Below are 20283 nucleotides of genomic sequence, written 5' to 3'. Positions count from 1 at the left end.
TGGAATTTTGAGGGCATGAACTTTCAGAGACAGTATGCCACTGAGTTCCAGTTGTTGGGGGGAATGCTATAACTTTCTTGCACTGGTCACTTTCCTGGAGACCCCTGGTTAGCCATTATGGGAAAAAGGTTATTGTTTGGTCTGCTCAAGGAATCTTTGTATGTTCCCATTCAGATGTTGCCTGTTTTAATTGCACAAGATAATGTCCTTCAATATGTTAAGTCCTGAAACCAGGAAGTGTGTCTTCCCATCCATGCTCCTGTGTGAGTCATGTGACCCGCTTGAGAGCACCAAAAGACACATTTCTTGAGGGGGTGCTCTCATGGTGCCCCAAAAGGTGTGTTCTGGGGTGCTGTGTGAGATTGCAGCCCTGAAAAAAGTGCTTTTTCTGGGGTGAGATCTCAGCACGAAATCATGCGAGATCACAGCACCCAAAATTGCTACCATGCTCTTGTGGGGGGAAATGGAGTGTCCTGGTTTTCCCGGGAGATTTGCAGGGTATGCAAGATATAGTGACGGCCTTTCTTGTTTGCTCATTAAGAAATATTATTTGGTATTGCAGATTCCTGGAACAGGACAGCTGTGTAACTTTCTCACGATAAAGCTTAAGTGAGATATTCTTGTAACCTTATCACCTGTATGACCTTGCCGAGCTATTTGTTTGAGGTTATATTACGTTGAGAAATAACGGCCAAGGGGCCCAGTGTCTAAGCTGCACTGAGGAACTACTGCTAAGATCCAAATTGGATTTTTATAGTCAAGGGAACTTCTAACGCTTCCAAAGGTAGCACCGATAAAAGATGTTCCTCGGGAAATCCACAGCTGGTGGACTGGTATGAAAATCGGAAAGCAAGTGAAAAGCTTTACAACTGAGGCAGAAACACATCCTTTCTGAAGTGGAAAATCAAGATGGCAGCTACCACCGATGTGATGCAGCATAACAGCTTGGAACATTACCTATGCCTTTCACTAAATTATCCCCCTTTCTTTGCCAGGAAACATGAAGATTTAATTATAGAAACTGTAGCATGGAGATTTCTCCCTTTACTGCAATGCATTTCATTTACATTATCACTAATCTAGGCAAAGTGCAAAATTTCTCTAGACAATGCATGAAAGACACTTAAATCAGGGGGAGCATTCATTCTTAAGAGCCGATCAAACGATCACAAACGTTTCATGGCTGCATTCTGGGTATCAGTGACAGTGGCAGATTATCCAGCTGCATAATTCTGTGCTGATCAAAATACCTCTATGATGCACTCTGGACCTGTTCAAACCATCAATAGTTGTCCTGTATTTCATTGAGAGGTAAATTGCAGAAATTTGCATTCTGCAACAATAATGAACTCCCACCCCTTTTTAAATGTTAGCTAACTATAGAAAAGGGGAAATAGTTATATATATAACACAGCTTTGTATTTTGATAGATCACCCTGTAATTAGTTATTATAATGAAATTAATTTAATGAGCTTTGCAGAGCTGTGTAGAGTCTACGGCAATTAAGCAAGAACATAATTTAATTTGTGTTTTCTTTTATCGGGCTTCATATTTGCTTCTATTTCCCATCATGCTCCCATTTTGTTGATTAACTATACAGTAACAAATACCCTTAACAAGGGGTCATAAAGGGAAATTTGCAGGATACAACCCAATCTTCTTTTCTTTATTTGAACTATTCCTGCCTTCACGAATGTTTAGAAATGCTTTTAGAAATGACAGTCCAAACTTTTGCACATATACTACTGAAGAACAGAGATAGGAAAAAGTGTCAGTTTTGTTTTCTCAATTTTTTAATCGTAAATTCAGTTCTCCACATTTCCATATCAGTTTTTAAGGTGTGTGTTTGTGCTTTAAAAGTTCACATGAAAATATAGGCTTAGTGCCATTTAGGTTTCCTACATATACTTAAGATTCAACACGGGGAGACCTTAAATCTAAACTTGTTTGTAGAAACAAAGCATTAAAAATATTGTTCCAGAGAAGAATAGTGGCAAAATGCCTTCCTGACAGAAGTAATAACTGCAGGGCTTCTTTTGGCTTTGGAATTTGTGAACTACATGAAAGAGAGAAAGAGAGAAAAAAGAGAGAAAGAGAGAGAGAGAGAGAGAGAGAGAGAGAGAGAGAGAGAGAGAGAGAGAGAGAGAGAGAGAGAGAATGTTTACTGGATATTGTTCTTGTTTTAACGTGGAAACAATACCCCAATCTGATCTATATAAATGTGCTGCCTAAAATATAGTCACTGTAACCTTTCAAAGTCAAGCAGAAGAGTGGCCATTACAGCTAGCTAGATTACCAAGATGTTACTTGCATCCCATGGTTGGTTGCCACTTGGAAATGAAGTTCTTCCAAATGCCACAGCACAGCCTGAATATACTGGGGTGGATGCAGATGTGCATCTGCCAGTGGAGGAGGATTTCCCCTTTGGGGGAACTGCTTCTGGATCCAACTCACGGTTCTCTAAAGATACACTAGAAGCCTTCTACCAGAGAATCCAATTAAAATTATTGTTGTGAGAGTGGGTTTTTCTTGGTCGTGGTAGGGGGTGAGAGTTAGGCTGTAGACGTGAGTTTCTTCTAATTCCTGGATCCAGCAAGGGTTGGAATCGAATGGAAGATCCCACTGTTGAATTAGCCAGGCAAGGGCCACAATGGTCCTAAGTATAAGTTGGTATTAGAACTAGTTACAGGTAGGTAGCCGTGTTGGTCTGACGTAGTTGAAACAAAATAAAAAAATTCCTTCCAGTAGCACCTTAGAGACCAACTAAGTTTGTCATTGGTATGAGCTTTCATGTGCATGCACACTTCTTCTGTTGTGGTGACTTCTGTTTCAGTGTATCTGAAGAAGTGTGCATGTACACGAAAGTTCATACCAATGACAAACTTAGTTGGTCTCTAAGGTGCTACTGGAAGGAATGTTTTGGTATTAGAAAAGAAGTTTGCTCTGTGCCAGAGGGCAAATGGGTGGCCCCCCCTCCCTCACCTGGTGGGTCATGAGAAAGACAAAGACTAGAATTGGGTGGGAGAGAGAGCTGGACTAGAAGTAGGAAGCCAGAGAGTGAGAAACATGCTTGATTGCTGCTTGAATCCAAGGCTGTGGCTATGGGAGAAGAAATACCTTCTGGGGTGTTATTGCTGTGAGCCCCTCTTACATAGCATATATGTGTAAATAAACCATATATCATATACAGTGCTATTTTTCTAGAAAAAGAGGTGCTAGAACTCCTCCCTAGAACGTCTCCCTTGTTTTCTTAGAGGTGCCAGAACTGAATTCTGGTGAGTTACAGCTGCATATATATAATAGAGACACCACAGTGTTGTTGGAAAAACAACAACCAACCTGTTTTATTTAAGGACAAGGGGAAAGTCTTGAAAGTTTGTGGCAACAATGCTGGTTCCAGTCTCACACTTTTCTGCACTTGCCATTTATAGCGTTACAGTTGCTGTTTGATCCAACATTTTAAAGAGTGACTTTGTAGCTGATTGTCTGCCTAATAGGCCATATGTCATTGTTATTGTAGAGTGGCGGCCCATCTGCACTACACATTCAAAGCAGTATCATATCACTATATACAGCCATAGATTCCCCCATCCTCGAGAATCCTGGGAACTGTAATTTGTTAAAAGTGCTGAGAATTATTAGGAGACCTCCCTATTCCCTTCGCAGAGCTACAGTTCTCAGAGTGGTTTAACCATCAATCGCTCTTCCCAGGGAATCATTTCAGAAGACTAGCTGAATAAAGACGGGGGGGAAAACCCAGAAGTCATACTAGTATAAATGACAAATGCGGAAAGCCCCCAAAGTAAAAAATAAAAATGGAGCAGTAGATTAGTTTTTGTTTTTAACTTCCTGAGTAAGTATTCTGATAAAAGGTCGAAACTTCTAGTTGGCAGGACTAGGACAATCATCACAATTATAGATGCCAAACTGCTTCTTATATGCTGTTGTTATCTTTTGACTAATGCATGTGATGGGTGCAAATTAATTCCATAGATATGCAATTCCAATTGGATCCCTGGCAACAATATAATAGTAGTAGATTGACCTCTTTTTAGGACTGGCAAGGCACAGGAAGCTTTTGTTAACAGAGCAGACATTCAAGCAAGTATAAATGGTGGTGGGGGGGGGCTGCTTGAGGCTCCCTTTTTCAACAAATTATCTGGGGAGCTGCTAATCCCTGTTGTACATGACTGTCCTGTTTGACCTTTTATTTTTTTTATATTTTTAATTACAATGATTATGATAAGTCACTGAGGAGAATGCGCTGCTTCAGACTATTCCACCAACCATTATTTAGCACTCCACTCATTTCCTATGTTGGACGATCATGCCTTCTAATTAAACTGCCTGAGATAACAGAGGAGGATGCTGGGCCTCTGCAAGGTAAACAGCTCTTTGCTGAATGAAAAACGAGATGCTGGTGACTGCAGCTTCCTGCGAGAACTTCATTAACCGTAATCACGTAACCGAATGCCGCAAGCCAGATCTCAAGCTCACATAAACTTGCAGTGTTTGCTTTCTGACAAGGACTTTTGAGATAGCAAGCGGGCACGGAGCCTGTCGAAAGGTCGGCAGAGTGTCACGACATCAAGGTTAGATTAGATCTCCTTTGCAAATGGAACGACAGCGTCACTCTTTGTGGGTTCATATATGGTTGGAGTATGTTCCCTTTTCCCCACAAAAGTGGCTAACAGTACATACCAACTTCATTCTACAATTTCCTCAATGAAGAAGGGAAAGCATTCGGCAATATTTCTGAGCCAACATATGCGGGTGGTTGGGTGTCAGTGTGAGCATAACATTCATTACAATGGAAAAGAACCACCCTTTCAACACTTCCCCAGGGTTTATTGTGGAAAGGCTGGTAAACTCTCCAGTCCTAGCAGTTATCCTTAATTGTTTAGGTTTGCCCACGACACAGAAAATTGTCCTCAGTCTTATGGGCTTCAGTAGACATCAGCACACAACAAATCCTGATTGGCTACATAACGTGATGACATCATTATGTCCAGTTTGTGATCACTGATTGGCCAGGATCACTTGAGGAAGAATGGGGTAGGGGAGAGCTTCCAAGTGTCCAACAAGCAGAATAGGAAAACAATAGGAAAGCACAGGCTGTGAACAGCCACGAAAAAAGTTAGAATCAAGATTTTGGACAATGTTGCCAGTAATCATTATTTTCAAACTGAGAAGTGATGCTGAAGAACATTTGGAATATGTTTAATAAGAATAGCTTTAAGCAGTGCTATTTTTACGGGGAAAGAGGTGCCAGAACTCACCACAAATGCCTCCCTTGTTCTATTATAATGGCAATGGCGCCCACCTGAGAAGTGCCGGAACTGAGTTCTGGCTGGAAAAAAGCCCTGGCTTTGAGTATTTCCCTCCCCCAATGAACTAGGGATTTTGTTCCCATTCATCCATTTCTGGTTTCCTTTTCCCCTAGCTGTCCCTTTAACTGTGGCAGTGAGAAAAATAATGTGCTGAGTTCCTTGCTGCAGTTATCTCGTATGGCTAGAAGCAATAATGCACCAAAATAAAAATATTTACTCCCACAATTATTAATCCCATGATCCTAGGGTTATCCTCATTTCCTGTATATAAACACACCAGGGCCAGCTAGTGGGGAAGAGTGTTCTCATGGACCTGACAATTAGCAATAGCACCAAAACTTATGTTTCCTGTTTCAGAAATATGAGCCTTGGGGGTTCATAATGCTCATCTCAAATATGAGATGAGTGCTTTAACCCCATAATGAATCTCTGGCTTGGATTTTAATAGTGTGAGAAGAATTTAACTCCTTCATCCACACTGCTCATACAGCCCTTGATCTTCCTAGCTCTTACCCTCCAGTCCTCCAGATTCTCAATTCCTTTTCACCTGGCTACTCACCCTGGCAATGGCAAAGAGTGGTTAGAGTTGATGGACCAGGTCTAGGGAGATATGGCTTCATATTCCCATGGCTTCATGTTCCCATGCAGCATGAAGCTGACTGGGTGTCCTCAGGCCAGTCAATAATACTCAGCATAATCAGGGTTGCTGTGTGTGCTTGTCATGAGAAAATGTGGGATTTTATAAATTTATTATTATTATTTTTAAATGGATGGATGGGAGGATAGAGATGCCAACCTGCCAGCCCCTCCAAACTGTTCCACTGAAGGTTGCAAGGGTGTTATGCTGAATGGCATAGGCTGTGATGCAGTGGTCGGAGTGGGAAGAATGGATCCTTAAAAATGGAACAGAGGCGTCTTTTGTGAGTGGCAGTTCTGTTCATCAAAGGGGCTTCCATTTGATTTTCTCCTCAGTCCTCATCCATTCTATTCAGCCAGGGGCCCAAAATTTTCAGGGGGCATTTGGGGGTGGGAAATTAGCTTCTACCATACCTATCCCATCGCAAGCACTTAACTCTGTATCCAACATAGCATGCTCAACATTAATGCCATAATGGAGTTCCTTTCTGTGGTTTGAGAGAGGTTTTCTGGTGTTGTTGAAATGCTTGCTAGATTTTTCTTTTTAGGGATGAATGGTGGGAAAGGGGTAATATGAGAGAGAGAGAGAGAGAGAGAGAGAGAGAGAGAGAGAGAGAGAGAGAGAGAGAGAGAGAGAGAGAGAGAGAGAGAGGCCTTCTACAAATTCAGATCATTTCCCTGTTTATCTCAGTATTGTCAACACAGAGTGGCAGCAACTTCCCAGGATTCCATGCACAAGACATTTCCAGCTCTACCTGGAGAGTAGCCATGGACAAATCTGCCAGTTTTATCATCTTTTCAATCTTTCATCCAGTTCTCCACATCCCACAACAATTTGCAATAATAATAAAAAATCTTCATGGAAGTCCACAAACATTTCACTGCACATTTCTCCTAATCAACTTATTTTGTATGCAGTTTTGACTGATATGCATATGACATTTGCAAAGCAATTCCCCTAATATATATATACATTTTTGTATTTTTTTAAAAAATGCATTTTTGTACACTTCCCCCTAATATATGCATTCTTATTTACTTTAATTGGGCTGGAGAACTCCACTACTGGAGAGGGTAGAATTGTGAAGGATGCTTGTGCTTCAGTATGCAAATTGTTTCAAAAAGTGCAAATTCAGTAGGTTTGCCTTTAAATGTGACCTGAATAGAATTTCTCCCCTATCCCCACCTGGAAATGTCAGAAATTGAACCTGGGAACTTTTGCATGCAAAGAATGTGTTCTTCCATATGCCACAGCCTTGCTTGGAGGTATGGAGTAGGTTTCTTTTGCTGAGGATTTATTTTGGATGAACCCCAAGCCAAAGCATGGTGCTTTGGAAGGATTCTGGGCTTTGTCTGAGGTGAAACAGGATCTGAATGAGGCAGCACAAACTAAGCTGGGCTTTTTTCAGCTGGAACTCATTGGAACTCAGTTCTGGCACCTCTCAGGTGGGCACCATTGCCATTATAAGGGAACAAGGGAGGCGTTTATGGTGAGTTCCAACACCTCTTTTTCTAGAAAAATAGCACTAGTTACAGGTAGGTAGCCGTGTTGGTCTGAGTTGAAGCAAAATAAAAAAATTCCTTCAGTAGCACCTTAAAGACCAACTAAGTTTTTATTTTGGTATGAGCTTTCATGTGCATGCACACTTCGTCAGATACACTGAAACAGAATCCACCAGACCCTTATGTATATTCAGAGGGTGGGGGGTGGGGGTGATGGGAATGGGTGATGGGCTGATGGGAGTGGTAAACCTGTAGATGGCTGTTAACGACTGCTGATGACTGCAATTGGTCCTGGCGGGGGGAAAAGACTTTTTAAGTCTTATACGCAGGAATATACAGTACTTTGTGTCCTCTGTGGGAAAATGCCTGCTGAAAGCATGAATACAGAGAGTTGAAATAATGACGGTCTTCTCAGTTAAGAGTCACACTCCTTTTCTTTTGACCACTGAGTTGGGTGCAACATGAGGATAATGATTCTATTATTCAGAGCCAACTGGCTTTCAACTGCTTCAAAATCTAGTTCCCCCCAAATACATGACTTTGACCACTAGAGGTCTGTATTTCATACTTTAGAGAGGCAGGGAGTGGGTGGGAGGGAATTGTTTTGCTTTGAAAAGTGAATAATCATTGCTCAATACTAGTATTTCCGAAATTTCTTCATAATTCAAAATTAATAATAGCTGGGAGGAGAAACTTGAACCCAGCGTAGATTAGAGGTCTAAACAGACCATTTCCATCTCTAATTACTGCTATTTTAGTATATTCTTCATTTGCTGACATTTAACCGAATATCCTGTCCTAGTAAATTATGGCCTGAGATTTTGACATCTGTTGCTATCAGGCCACTAAGAGCATGTAGCCCATAAACATCCTGAACCCAATTATGAAAGAAATGTGGACCTGTGCCATAGTAAAAGGCATATGTGAAAAAAGGGAGAGATTTCACTAGAGCTGCAAATGAACGGTACTGTCACAAAGCTATTATATTCTGCATGCTTTCTAACACTCAGCACCTTTTATTAAACAGTGGAGTTCCCCCACCCACCCATACAGAGCATTTTTTAAAGATAACTGCAAGCCTATTTGCCATACATATTTTTTCTCATGCAATGCCTTACAGTGCAACCATACCTAGGTGTACTCAGAAGCAAGTCCTTTTGAATTCAGTGAGGATTAGGACTACAGCCTTCTGCATTTATTGTTAATAAATAAAAATAAGTTGTTATAGTAAGGATTTGAATTTTATTTTATGAGAGACTCATCTCTTTAAACATATATTTCTTTCCTAAATGTATAGCTCAATTCTCCACCTCATTTTAAAGTAATATCTCTAAATTAGAAGACAGCCATGCTGAGTTCAATGGGACTTGCTTCCCAGTATATGTGTGTGTGTTTGTACTCTTAAGACCACAACACTATGCATGCTTACCCAGAGGTAAGTTCCACTGAATTCAATGGGCAAGTGTTCATAGCATTGCAGCCTTGGAGAGCAATCCAAGGAAATTACACCAGCTTCAAATCATCTGCTCAACCCACCACTCTCCTTTATGCCAACATCATCTTTCCATGTTGCACCCCAACACTTTAGCACCGTACTTCCCTAGGCCCTAGCTCAGTTCTTTGTCCCTCACTTAAGTTCGGCAGTTCTTCAGTAAGAAGGGCAGAACAATCCTGGCTACAGGATGCCGTCATAAATTATGCCAGCCTAAATTCCCTTATTCCAAACACTGTTCAGGAGCCTCTAGCAGGAGCTACTGACTGAGCTGGTAGGTGAGTGTAGACCTGTGTTTCAAAGACGGCCCTAGGCAATGTGACTGAGCTGAATGCGGTTTGAATCATAGAATTGTAGAGTTGGAAGGGACCCTGAAAAGCATCTAGTGCAGGGGTCAGCAAACTTTTTCAGCAGGGGGCCGGTCCACTGTCCCTCAGCCCTTGTGGGAGGCCAGACTATATTTTGAAAAAAATATATGAATGAATTCCTATGCCCCACAAATAACTCAGAGATGCATTTTAAATAAAAGGACACGTTCTATTCATGTAAAAACACTAGGCAGCCCCCACAAATAACCCAGAGATGTATTTTAAATAAAAGAACACATTCTACTCATGTAAAAACATGCTGATTCATGGACTGTCCGTGGGCCGGATTTAGAAGGCGATTGGGCCACATCTGGACCCCGGGCCTTAGTTTGGGGATTCCCTGATCTAGTGGAACCCTCTGCAATACAGGAATAGGCAGCTGTCCTGTACGGGGATTGAACCTCCAACCTTGGCTTGGAATAAGAATAAGAACCTCCTTACCCCATCCTGCTTTTCCCCAAAGTGCCCTGTTTTGGGGTCTTATGCTGGCAGAAATTATGCTGTTTTAAATTATGCAGGTTGTGTCACAGCTGAGCTGGGGTGAGGGACTCACATTGGTGTAGCCATGCTCAGACAGAAAAGCCAAATCCGAACTCTCTTGTCCTGGCAGGTCTTGTCTTTGGATTGCAGGGCAAAGAAACACTGTTTTAGGGAAATTTGAACTTTGTTCCTTTGGTTTAGAAGGGTGGGGGAATCCAAGTGTTGCAAAGATCAGTATTATGAGTGCCTTTATTATTCTTAAAGGAACTGGAAGAGCGCCTGACCTCGGTGCAGAGGAACAAAAAGCACCAAAAATGAATTTTATCACTTCAAGCCAGAGAACCAGACAGACATAAATGGGTTGTTCTTACTTTTCAGCACCACATCCCATATTTGTATTAATTACGGGACCGCTGTTGTGTCTGCCAGTGAACACTTGTGCACTTAGGGGATTTGTATTCAGAAGAAAAATGACAGAGTGAGCAACCAAGTGGTTTCTCCTTCCAGAGCCAGCAAAACGATGAAAATCTTGGAGAAAGCAATAGAAAATGGAGTAAACTGCACAGCTGTGGTGTAAGAACTGAATGGGTGTAACCAGTCCATGGGAAAAAAAGAAGCACAAGGAAGGATATGGATCTCAAATATGGATGCTTCCCCAGTTTCTAATGAGAAAATGATGGCGAAAGAAGGAAAACATGGCTTTCCTGGTGCTGCAAAGTGATATCATTATTTGATGCAAGGCAGCTCAGAAGTACTCGCTGTTCCTGTGATGGCCGGAGATGTTTTTGTCCATCTTTAGAAATGGAAGTCTGTTGAGGAATTTTCTTTTACTCATCCACCAACTTTTCCACACTAGAAAATATTTCTATTTAAAGATTCCAATCACAGAAAAAGAGAGAGCGTAGAACAGAACTGGGTCATTCAGCTTGAGGGTGGCTAGAGAGATTTCCTAAGTTCGAAAGTACTTAATGTGGGGGGGAATTGAAATTCTGGATTGGCATATGTGAGAATATTCTGTTCCAGCTCAGTCTGCCCTCAACCAATCCCCACCTGGCTGCCTTTTAACTTACAACCAATCCAGGGGTGGCACTGTGAGCCAGCTTCCTTTTCCTTAGTTTCAGTGTTAGGACAGTGGGGAGGAGGATAGGGATGAAAGTAGAATTTATTGGCTCTGGCGCCACCTACTGTTGAGCTCCCTGCCTGCCACCCTACCAGTCCCAAGGAACACCAGACACCATGGCCCTGAAGTGTTACGTACATTAGAACAGGCACAGGGAACCCAAGACCCTCCAGATGTTGCTGGTCTCTAACTTCCAGCAGTTCTAGCACAGCTAGTTGGCAGGGATATCCAGCAATATTTAAAATACAACATGGGTGCACCTGAAAGTGTGTCTCCACTCCCATCATTCAACCCGGACACTGAGGTCTAGCTCTGAGGGCCTTCTGCGAGAAGTGAGGCCACAGGGAACCAGGCAGAGGGCCTTCTTGGTAGTGGCACCCACCCTGTGGAATGCCCTCCCATCAGATGTCAAGGAAATAAACATCTGACTTTTGGAAGGCATCTGAAGGCAGCCCTGTCTCGGGAAGATTTTAGTGTTTGATGTTTTATTGCATTATTATTATTATTATTATTATTATTATTATTATTATTATATTGGGAGCTGTCCAGTCCAGAGTGGCTGGGGAAGCCTAGCCAGATGGGCAGGGTATAAATAATAATAATAATAATAATAATAATAATAATAATAATAATAATAATTGAAACAAAACAAGCAAAAGCGGCCAGCAGCCTAGTGATTCAGGGAAGACAAAGCACTTTTGCATCCTTTCACTCCTTCCTCCCCTGCTCTATGATTCATTATAGTCCCATCCCTTCCAAGGACTTTTAATGCAGGACGATTCAAGAATGAGCTTTCTACTTCCATACCAAAATGCTTTGGCTTGGGAGAGTTAGCATCTTGTTGTGATTACAATCAACAATAGCATTTAATGATGCCTCAGTGGGTCATTAAGAACATTGATATGCCAAGTTTCTGACACCACTTAAAACAAATCTGCAGTAGGGTGATTCCATGTGTAGAAATTATGTCCCCAGTAAGGATGAAGGGAAGGATTAGAGGGTGTGTGTGAAATAATGTCCTACAGCCACCCCAGCTGCTGCCTCCTCTCTGTTTTTTCTTTATGTTGAGCAATGTAGTAAACACGTAAAGCCATGAATGGGAATTTCCCAGGGCTCTTTAGCTTACTGCTGCCAGTACTTGTGGCTCCTGATGAACACAATTTCATGAAAAACTTGTACATGTCAATAGCACTGCACCACAAGCTTATGCAATAGCTCTTGGATTCAAGACATGTTAGCAAATGCACATGGGGCATGTGCACACATGCTAATGGAATGACTACCCTCCCCAATTATATGGCACTATTCAAGATTATGCAGAGCAAGATTAGCAGAAGCAAAACTACTTTCAAACCCCAGAGTCGTCTGCGACTGGACCTAATGGTCAGGGGTCCCTTTACCTTTACCTATTCAAGGGATGCGGGTGGCACTGTGGGTTAAACCACAGAGCCCAGGGCTTGCCGATCAGAAGGTTGGCGGTTCGAATCCTGTGACGGGGTGAGCTCCCATTGCTCGGTCCCTGCTCCTGCCAACCTAGCAGTTTGAAAGCACATCAAAGTGCAAGTAGATAAATAGGTACCGCTCCGGCGGGAAGGTAAACGGCGTTTCTGTGCGCTCCTCTGGTTCGCCAGAAGTGGCTTAGTCATGCTAGCCACATGACCTGGAAGTTGTACGCCGCCTCCCTCGGCCAATAAAGCAAGATGAGCGCCGCAACCCCAGAGACGTCCGTGACTGGACCTAATGGTCAGGGGTCCCTTTACCTTTACCTATTCAAGGTTATGCAGAGCAAGATATGCAGAAGCAAAACTACTTTCAAATGTGGTCCTAAACAGATACATTTGAAAGCAAATCCAACTGATATAAAAGGCAACTGTGTGCAAGGTGCAAGTCCCACTGTGTGTTAAGTTGTGTTCACCAGGTCTTACTCCTAAATGCTGGTTCCTTCAATAAAGTTAGTTGTGTATATATATAAACCCCCCTTTTCTAAACAGCTGCAGTGGCTTGCAGTTCATATCAAGGCCCAGTCATAGGTAGTGTTTAAAGCTATAAACACCTTGGCCCCCCAAATATCTGAGAGACAACCTCCTTCCCTACAGACAGCAGACAGGCCACTCTTGGTAGCTCTGCCACCCTCAGAAGTTTGAGGTGGTTCACATGGCCCAGTAGAGGGCATCCTCTGTGGCAGCACCTATGTTGTGGAATTCCCTCTCCACAGAGGTGTGCTATATAGTACTAAGCAAATGCTATAGTACTAAGCAAATGCTGAAGACACCTGTCCATTAACACCTGAGATGTTTTTTCTGGACCCGACCTACTCCTGTGACTGCAATTTAGCTTTGTTTAATGCTGAATTTTAAGTTGTTGCAATAAATTTGTGAATGTAAAATAACAAAAACAATGTCCCACTTTACTCATTCCCTTTCTCTCCTCCTTTATTTTCCAGTTTACCTTCATTTAAGCAAACGGCACCAGAAGGTCGGCAGTTCGAATCCCCGCGGCGGGGTGAGCTCCCGTTGCTCGGTCCCTGATTCTGCCAACCTAGCAGTTCGAAAGCACGCCAAAGTGCAAGTAGATAAATAGGTACCGCTACAGCCAGAAGGTAAACAGTGTTTCTGTGTGCTGCTCTGGTTCGCCAGAAGCGGCTTTGTCATGCTGGCCACATGACCTGGAAGCTGTACGCCGGCTCCCTCAGCCAATAACACGAGATGAGTGCCGCAACCCCAGAGTCGGTCACGACTGGGCCTAATGGTCAGGGGTCCCTTTACCTTTATCCCTTATGGTGGGCAGAGGCACTTTGGGGAGAGGGTGAAGGTATCCTCCTCACTAATCACAGAATCATAGAGTTGGAAGAGACCACAAGGGTCATCTAGTGCAACCCCCTGCAATGCAGGAATCCTTTGTTTTTCCTGTCCTGCTGTGGCTTCGTATGATGCACTTGTGATATCCTCATCTCCAGTACCTCTAACCATCCACAAGACTGTAGTCTGCTTGATTGGGAAGTGGTTTGATTCACATTGATACCAGATATATTTCTGTAACATTGTAGGGTGCTGTGGGTGGGTGTGCGCTTGCACATACACACACATGTGCGTGCATGCCCACATGTGTAGGAAGTTGTGGATGACAGAGATCATGTTGGGCTGGCGCCAATGCTCCTTGGGAACCCTGACCTCCAGAAGCCCAGTGGTGCACGGCTCCTCTTCCTTTCCTGAGCTTGGCACATGGAGGGGGGTTGGATTTTGGACTGAACAGATTTCCCACAACGATCCAAGTAAAAGACAGCTGAGTGTGCTAGGTCAGTATCAGCAACTAGGATGGTTTTGCTTGGTCAGAGGAGAGCGAAGTCATAAACTCTGCTATATCGGGCCAAAGACCCCTCTAATCCAGCGTTCTGTTCCCACAGTCACCAACCAGATGCCTATGGGAAATCCACAAGCAGGAAACGAGTGCAACAGATGCTCATCATTCCCAGGAACTGCCATTCATAGACATATTGCTTCCTTCTATCAGCTAGGCATTGACCCTACCACGATAGCTTAGGTGTAAGCTCTTGCGAATTCTTTTGCTGACACTGAATTGAGCCCTAAGGTCACCAAAAGATTCATTTTTTTCACTATATTTGGAATAGCAGTCTAGCTTGATGGGCGACGTATAAGGCAGGCAGATCTGCTCTCTGCTCTTTCTACTTAAATCCATAAAATTGTCATAATGGCTCCGGCGTTAACTGTCTCTCGGTTGATATAAAAATAGATATGCAAACTGGGAGCTCATTTTCTTTCCAGCAAAGAAAAGAAACAATTTGAGTTGTTGAGTTGATGTGTAAGTTGCTTGAGTGAGAAAGCAAATTCCTTCTCTTGTGGGACTGAATGTACAAGAATGTTGATTGAGCCTTGTGAAACGTCTAAGATTGCTTATTTTGTCACTGCAGGGGGGGGGGAATACCGTTGCTATATAGTCAAAGACTTTCTTCCCACAATATTGCTCCCCCTACTTCTAAAACACTCTTATGCCACATTAACAGTCATGGAGAATCCTACACACACACACACACACACACACACACACACACACACCTCACTTCAAATCTCACTTCCCAATTTTGATCTGCAACTTTTCACTTGAGGTGTAAAAGGTAAAGAACCCCTGGATGGTTAAGTCCAGTCAAAGACGACTATGGAGTATGGCGCTCATCTCACTTTCAGGCTGAGGGAGCCGGCATTTGTCCACACACAACTTTCCAGGTCATGTGGCCAGCATGACTAAACCGCTTCTGGCGTAATGGAACACCATGACGGAAGCCAGAGCCAGAGCTCTGGGAAATGCCATTTACCTTCCCACCTTCCCACCTACTTATCTACTTGCACTGACGTGCTTTCGAACTGCTAGGTTGGCAGGAACTGGGACAGAACAACAGGAGCTCACCCTGTCATGGGGATTTCAACCACCAACCTTCTGACCGGCAAGCCCAAGAGGCTCAGTGGTTTAGAGTACAGCGCCACCCATGTCCCTTGAGGTGTAGGACACTTTCACATGCTGCTGAACACGCAGGTAGTGGCAGGGACTGGGAAAGGCTGGACACATCATCGGGAGGCTATGCAGCATGACTCTGCAACATGTCATGGGATAAGCTTCCTTCTCCGGTATTACAACTAATGTCAGTTAAGCTTCATTGGCTCCCAATTACGCTGACGCTATTTGTCCACTGTGATGCCTTCAGTAGCATTACAGGAACAATACGTAACCATCGGCTTCTGGCAACATCACAAGCTGTGGTGATGTCATAATAGTGCACCCAGAAGCAGGAAAAAACATTACACGTTTTGGAAGGTTCTTCTTCTTCTTCTTCTTCTTCTTCTTCTTCTTCTTCTTCTTCTTCTTCTTCTTCTTCTTCTTCTTCTTCTTCTTCTTCTTCTTCTTCTTCTTCTTCTTCCACACCCCAATTGATTTGCAGCTGCTAAGTAAGAACTGCCTGAGGGCAGTTGGGGAAGCCCAATGAAGATAAATGAAGAAAGTAAAAAATCAAAAAGCTTCCAAATTCCGGACAAGTTGTTGTCAAAGGCAGTATTGTGGCCAATGAGATTATTTTTTGGGGGGGGGGAGCACTCAGAAAACCATATGTGACCACCCTGACTTAGAGAAAGCTGGGCTCTAGTTATAAATGAAATGTGCAGTGGAATTTCAAAAGATACACTCTCAACATTTCAACTATACTTTACACAGTGGGACAATAAAAACCCCAAGCATTTCCTCCTATACGTTTATCTGATTTAAGTGAAAAATTCTTATGTCTATCAATCCAGTGCATATACAAATATCTGCCCCCATAAACAAGAGAAATGTGTTATTTTAATAGGTTGCTGTTATAGGCTCCATTTTCCTCCCATTTCGCATGCTGGGCAACTTTATCACCCTCTGCATTTGTTATCTGCAGATGAGTCAACGATTAAGGAAAATGTCATATCTCATGCTGAATCATAAAAGTGTATCAAGGCTATTAAATTTGAACTGCAGTCTTATGCACTCCATGTGGGGGTTGTGCTGAATCATAGCGGGATGAAAGATAAAGAACGTGGCAAAGGAAAAAAGGTTTCTTTGGAGTTTCTGCCAATAAAGCCTCACACACACACACACACACACAAAGAATAACTGTCTATAAATGACCACAGGAAGACTTGACAGAGAGCACAGAGCTTTTCAGTTGTTTTAGCTGGGATTATAAAAATGCATAGGTCCTAGAGATAGGGTGCGTGCTATGGTCCATGGGGTCACGAAGAGTCGGACACGACTAAACGACTAAACAACAGAGATAGGGTAGCTTCGTGAGGCAGCCTGAGATTGGAAAGAGGTCCGGCATGGTGTCCAAAGGCAAAGATGAGCAAAATGGACTGAGGAACAAGAGACCAAAGGATCTCAGTGGAAAAGAAAGTCTGAGAGGAGGAACAAAGAAATGGGGAATTTGGAGCAGTCCACATAGTCCTTGAACTCATCTTCCTTTAAAAAAAAAAAAAAAGGCTTCAACTATCATTGATACGTTATAAACAGAGTTGCATTGTTACCTTTGAAATGCTCCAGAAGAATTGGAATTTATTTACTTACTTAATCATTAGCATTTCTAAGTAGGGAACTGCTTCAAAAAGCTGTCAAGTGGCCTATCTCCAGTGCTATGCCCACAATTAAAAACAATTAAAAGTCTGCATCCAGATAATCCAAATTCTGTACCAAGAGAAGCTGGATTCTGTAAACTGCGTGACTTCTACCATCTATGTGAATGATACAAATGTTCATAGTTTCCTCTTATTTCGTATACCAGTAAGTTGTTCTTGTTTTGCTGGCCATGGAATAAGTCAGCCATTTGGCTTCAGGTATTTCAGTTAAACCCATGCACTTTCAAGTATATACATTTGAAACAATAAGGTCTAGAAACCTGGCTTTCTAATAAAACAATGTCGAACTTTTCAGGAAGCATTCCATGCCCACATTATTGGGTGGTTTGGGAGTTTCTCCATTTGTGGTTCTCCTGCAAAAACATAACAAAAACCCTTTACACTTCTGAAAACTTTGAGGTTTTCCCACGGACCAAAACTGTGCTATCCATTCTCAAGAGGGATGTAAGGAACTATTCTCAGACAATGAATTTGCTCTTATTACATAGCAGGCTTTCTCAGCCTTAGGTCCTCAGATGTTGTTGGACTGCAACTTCCATCATTCCTGACCATTGACCATCTTGGCTGGAGACTCAAAGTTGGGAAAGTCTGCTATTTAATAACACTCTGGATCTCTCAGTCCTTTAGATAAGCCTCATGTCTCCTGGCTTTATCTTTCTCACCCCCTAAGTGGTTTTAAATGCAATTTAACTCCTCTATCTCATACAATTCCCTTCCTATTAATCATTGCTGGCCAAAGTGTTATAGGTAGCCCAAAAATTTCTTTGTCTTTTGCAATTAAGATATATCATCCTAATCTGCTTCGTGTCTGTTTATTGGCAAAGATGTAACATACTTCCCTGAACTGACACTCCTTCACAAAAGCTAGTGGGAGAGAAAATTCCAAACAGAAAAACAAAAAAGCCCTCCGACTTATTTTCTGATTCTTGTACATTAATGCAAATAGTGTGTAATTCTAGTGAAAAGACTTGAGCTAAACCTGTATGAAACCTATGGGAAGCTTTGTGACTTCTGGATTCTTTCATGGTATGTAATCCGCCAGACACATTAGGAAAACCCACTGAATAAATCCAGAACTTTTGCTTACTTCCGGAAGGTGAAGTTTGGACAAAATGTCAACACGTGGTAAGAGATCACACTTACAACACTGAGTCCCCCCCCCCTTGAGGAACCTTTTCCTATTCAGCAACTGTTTCGCCTGGAATCATAGAATAGAATCATAGAATCATAGAGTTGGAAGAGACCACAAGGGCCATCCAGTCCAACCCCCTGCCAAGCAGGAAACACCATCAAAGCATTCTTGGCATATGCCTGCCAAGCCTCTGTTTAGGTGGGATCTTCTTTCTTGTAGTTTGAATCCATTGCTCCGTGTCCGCATCTCTGGAGCAGCAGAAAACAACCTTTCTCCCTCCTCTATATGACATCCTTTCATATATTTGAACATGGCTATCATATCACCCCTTAACCTTCTCTTCTCCAGGTTAAACATACCCAGCTCCCTAAGCCGTTCCTCATAAGGCATTGTTTCCAGGCCTTTGACCATTTGGTTGCCCTCCTCTGGACACGTTCCAGCTTATCAGTATCCTTCTTGAACTGTGGTGCCCAGAACTGGACACAGTACTCCAGGTGAGGTCTGACCAGAGCAGAATACAGTGGTACTATTACTTCCCTAGATCTAGATGCTATACTCCTATTGATGCAGCCCAGAATTGCATTGGCTTTCTTAGCTGCTGCATCACACTGTTGACTCATGTCAAGTTTGTGGTCTACCAAGACTCCTAGATCCTTTTCACATGTACTGCTCTCAAGCCATGTGTCTCCCAACCTGTATTTGTGCCTTTCATTTTTTTTTGTCCAAGTGTAGTACTTTACATTTCTCCTTGTTAAAATTCATCTTGTTTGTTTTGGCCCAGTTGTCTAATCTGTTAAGGTCATTCTGAAGTGTGATTCTGTCCTGTTGGTCTTTGATTACCCATGCAGGTTCCAGACAAGTACGGCCAGTAACATTTATGGAACTTGGTTATATAGATACAGCTTACTTGGAGGGCATTTAATGCAGGTCTGCAGAAGACCTCTAGGCCATGGGTAGGCAACCTAAGGCCCAGGTTCCGGATCCAACCCAATCGGCTTCTAAATCCGGCCCACAGACGGTCCAGGAATAAGCGGGTTTTTACATGAGTAGAATGTGTCCTTTTATTTAAAATGCATCTCTGGGTTATTTGTGGGGCATAGGAATTCATTCATTTTCCCCGCCCCCCCAAATATAGTCTGCCCCCCCAAGGTCTGAGTGGACCGGCCCATGGCTGAAAGTTTGCTGATCCCTGCTCTAGGGAATAGAGGGAATCTGGAGTTCGTTACTATATTGCACTAATGGACACAATTGCAAATATTGCTAATTCACTGACACAATGCAGCACATGGGGACTTTGATATATGTAACATTTTCAATATACGTACCATATTCCTCAATACAGTTGATTAATATATTCCCAGCCCAAAGGGTTGTAGGCAATGGTGTCTTTGCCAGGAATTTGGGGCTGGGGGTGGGGGGTGGAATTCAATTTTGTTCACATTTTAATTTGCATTTCTCAAAAGATGAACAGAAAAGCAGCTATCCATCATTCACACTTCTCCAAATTTTCTAATGCAGGTCTCCAAACAAAAGATGTGTACACAACTACATGTGCTAGGGAAAGTTTGGCAAAAATGCATAAGCGGAAATAATATATTAAAAATGCATGATATTTGATAAAACTGCTTGCCAAAATGTATATATTTGAGAAATGTGCACTGAGTTATGGCCCTTCTCCTATTTTCAATTTTTTTAAAAAAATTGAAATAGATTTTTCTACTTGGGGGCCATGCACATTTATTATTATTATATTTTATTTTAAATTACGCTGCTGTTCCAATAAAAAAATGAAAATGGCTTACAATAAGTAAACAAAAAGGCATATTGTGCAAAAAAAATGGTGGCAGGCAGACAGCAGTAAAACTTTAGCTAAAGATAGGTAAAAAAATGTTGGAGAGCCTTAAAACTAAAACCAGAGCATAGTTTCATCAAAATAGGAAGGGAGTCAGCCACTCCAAACCTTTAAGAATAAAAATATCTTAAACTGTCATCAGAAAGCATTGATGACTGGTGAGGACACTTCATAAATTTGGTGGCACCACCACTGGGAAGGCCCT

At 42.5% G+C, this 20283-nt stretch overlaps 1 protein-coding gene across 4 annotated transcripts in view; it reads right to left on the bottom strand.

The window, feature by feature from the left end:
* The window catches only part of AGTR1 (angiotensin II receptor type 1), a 46033-nt gene that overhangs the window by 11147 nt on the left and 14603 nt on the right, over positions 1-20283 (bottom strand). Inside the window, exon 2 of one of the 4 annotated variants that reach the window (XR_015949875.1) lies at positions 17004-17447. The exons of the other annotated variants lie outside the window; for them this stretch is intronic. The gene's annotated coding sequence lies outside the window, so the exon portion shown is untranslated. Of the gene's footprint in view, positions 1-17003; positions 17448-20283 lie in introns of those variants that run through there. 4 annotated transcript variants of the gene reach the window in all.

Source organism: Zootoca vivipara, chromosome 5 (genome assembly GCF_965207765.1).
Source record: "Zootoca vivipara chromosome 5, rZooViv2.hap1.1, whole genome shotgun sequence".
NCBI classification, from domain to species: domain Eukaryota; kingdom Metazoa; phylum Chordata; class Lepidosauria; order Squamata; family Lacertidae; genus Zootoca; species Zootoca vivipara.
Note: the sequence above shows the minus strand (reverse complement) of the source record. Positions and strands in the feature narration are given on the sequence as shown.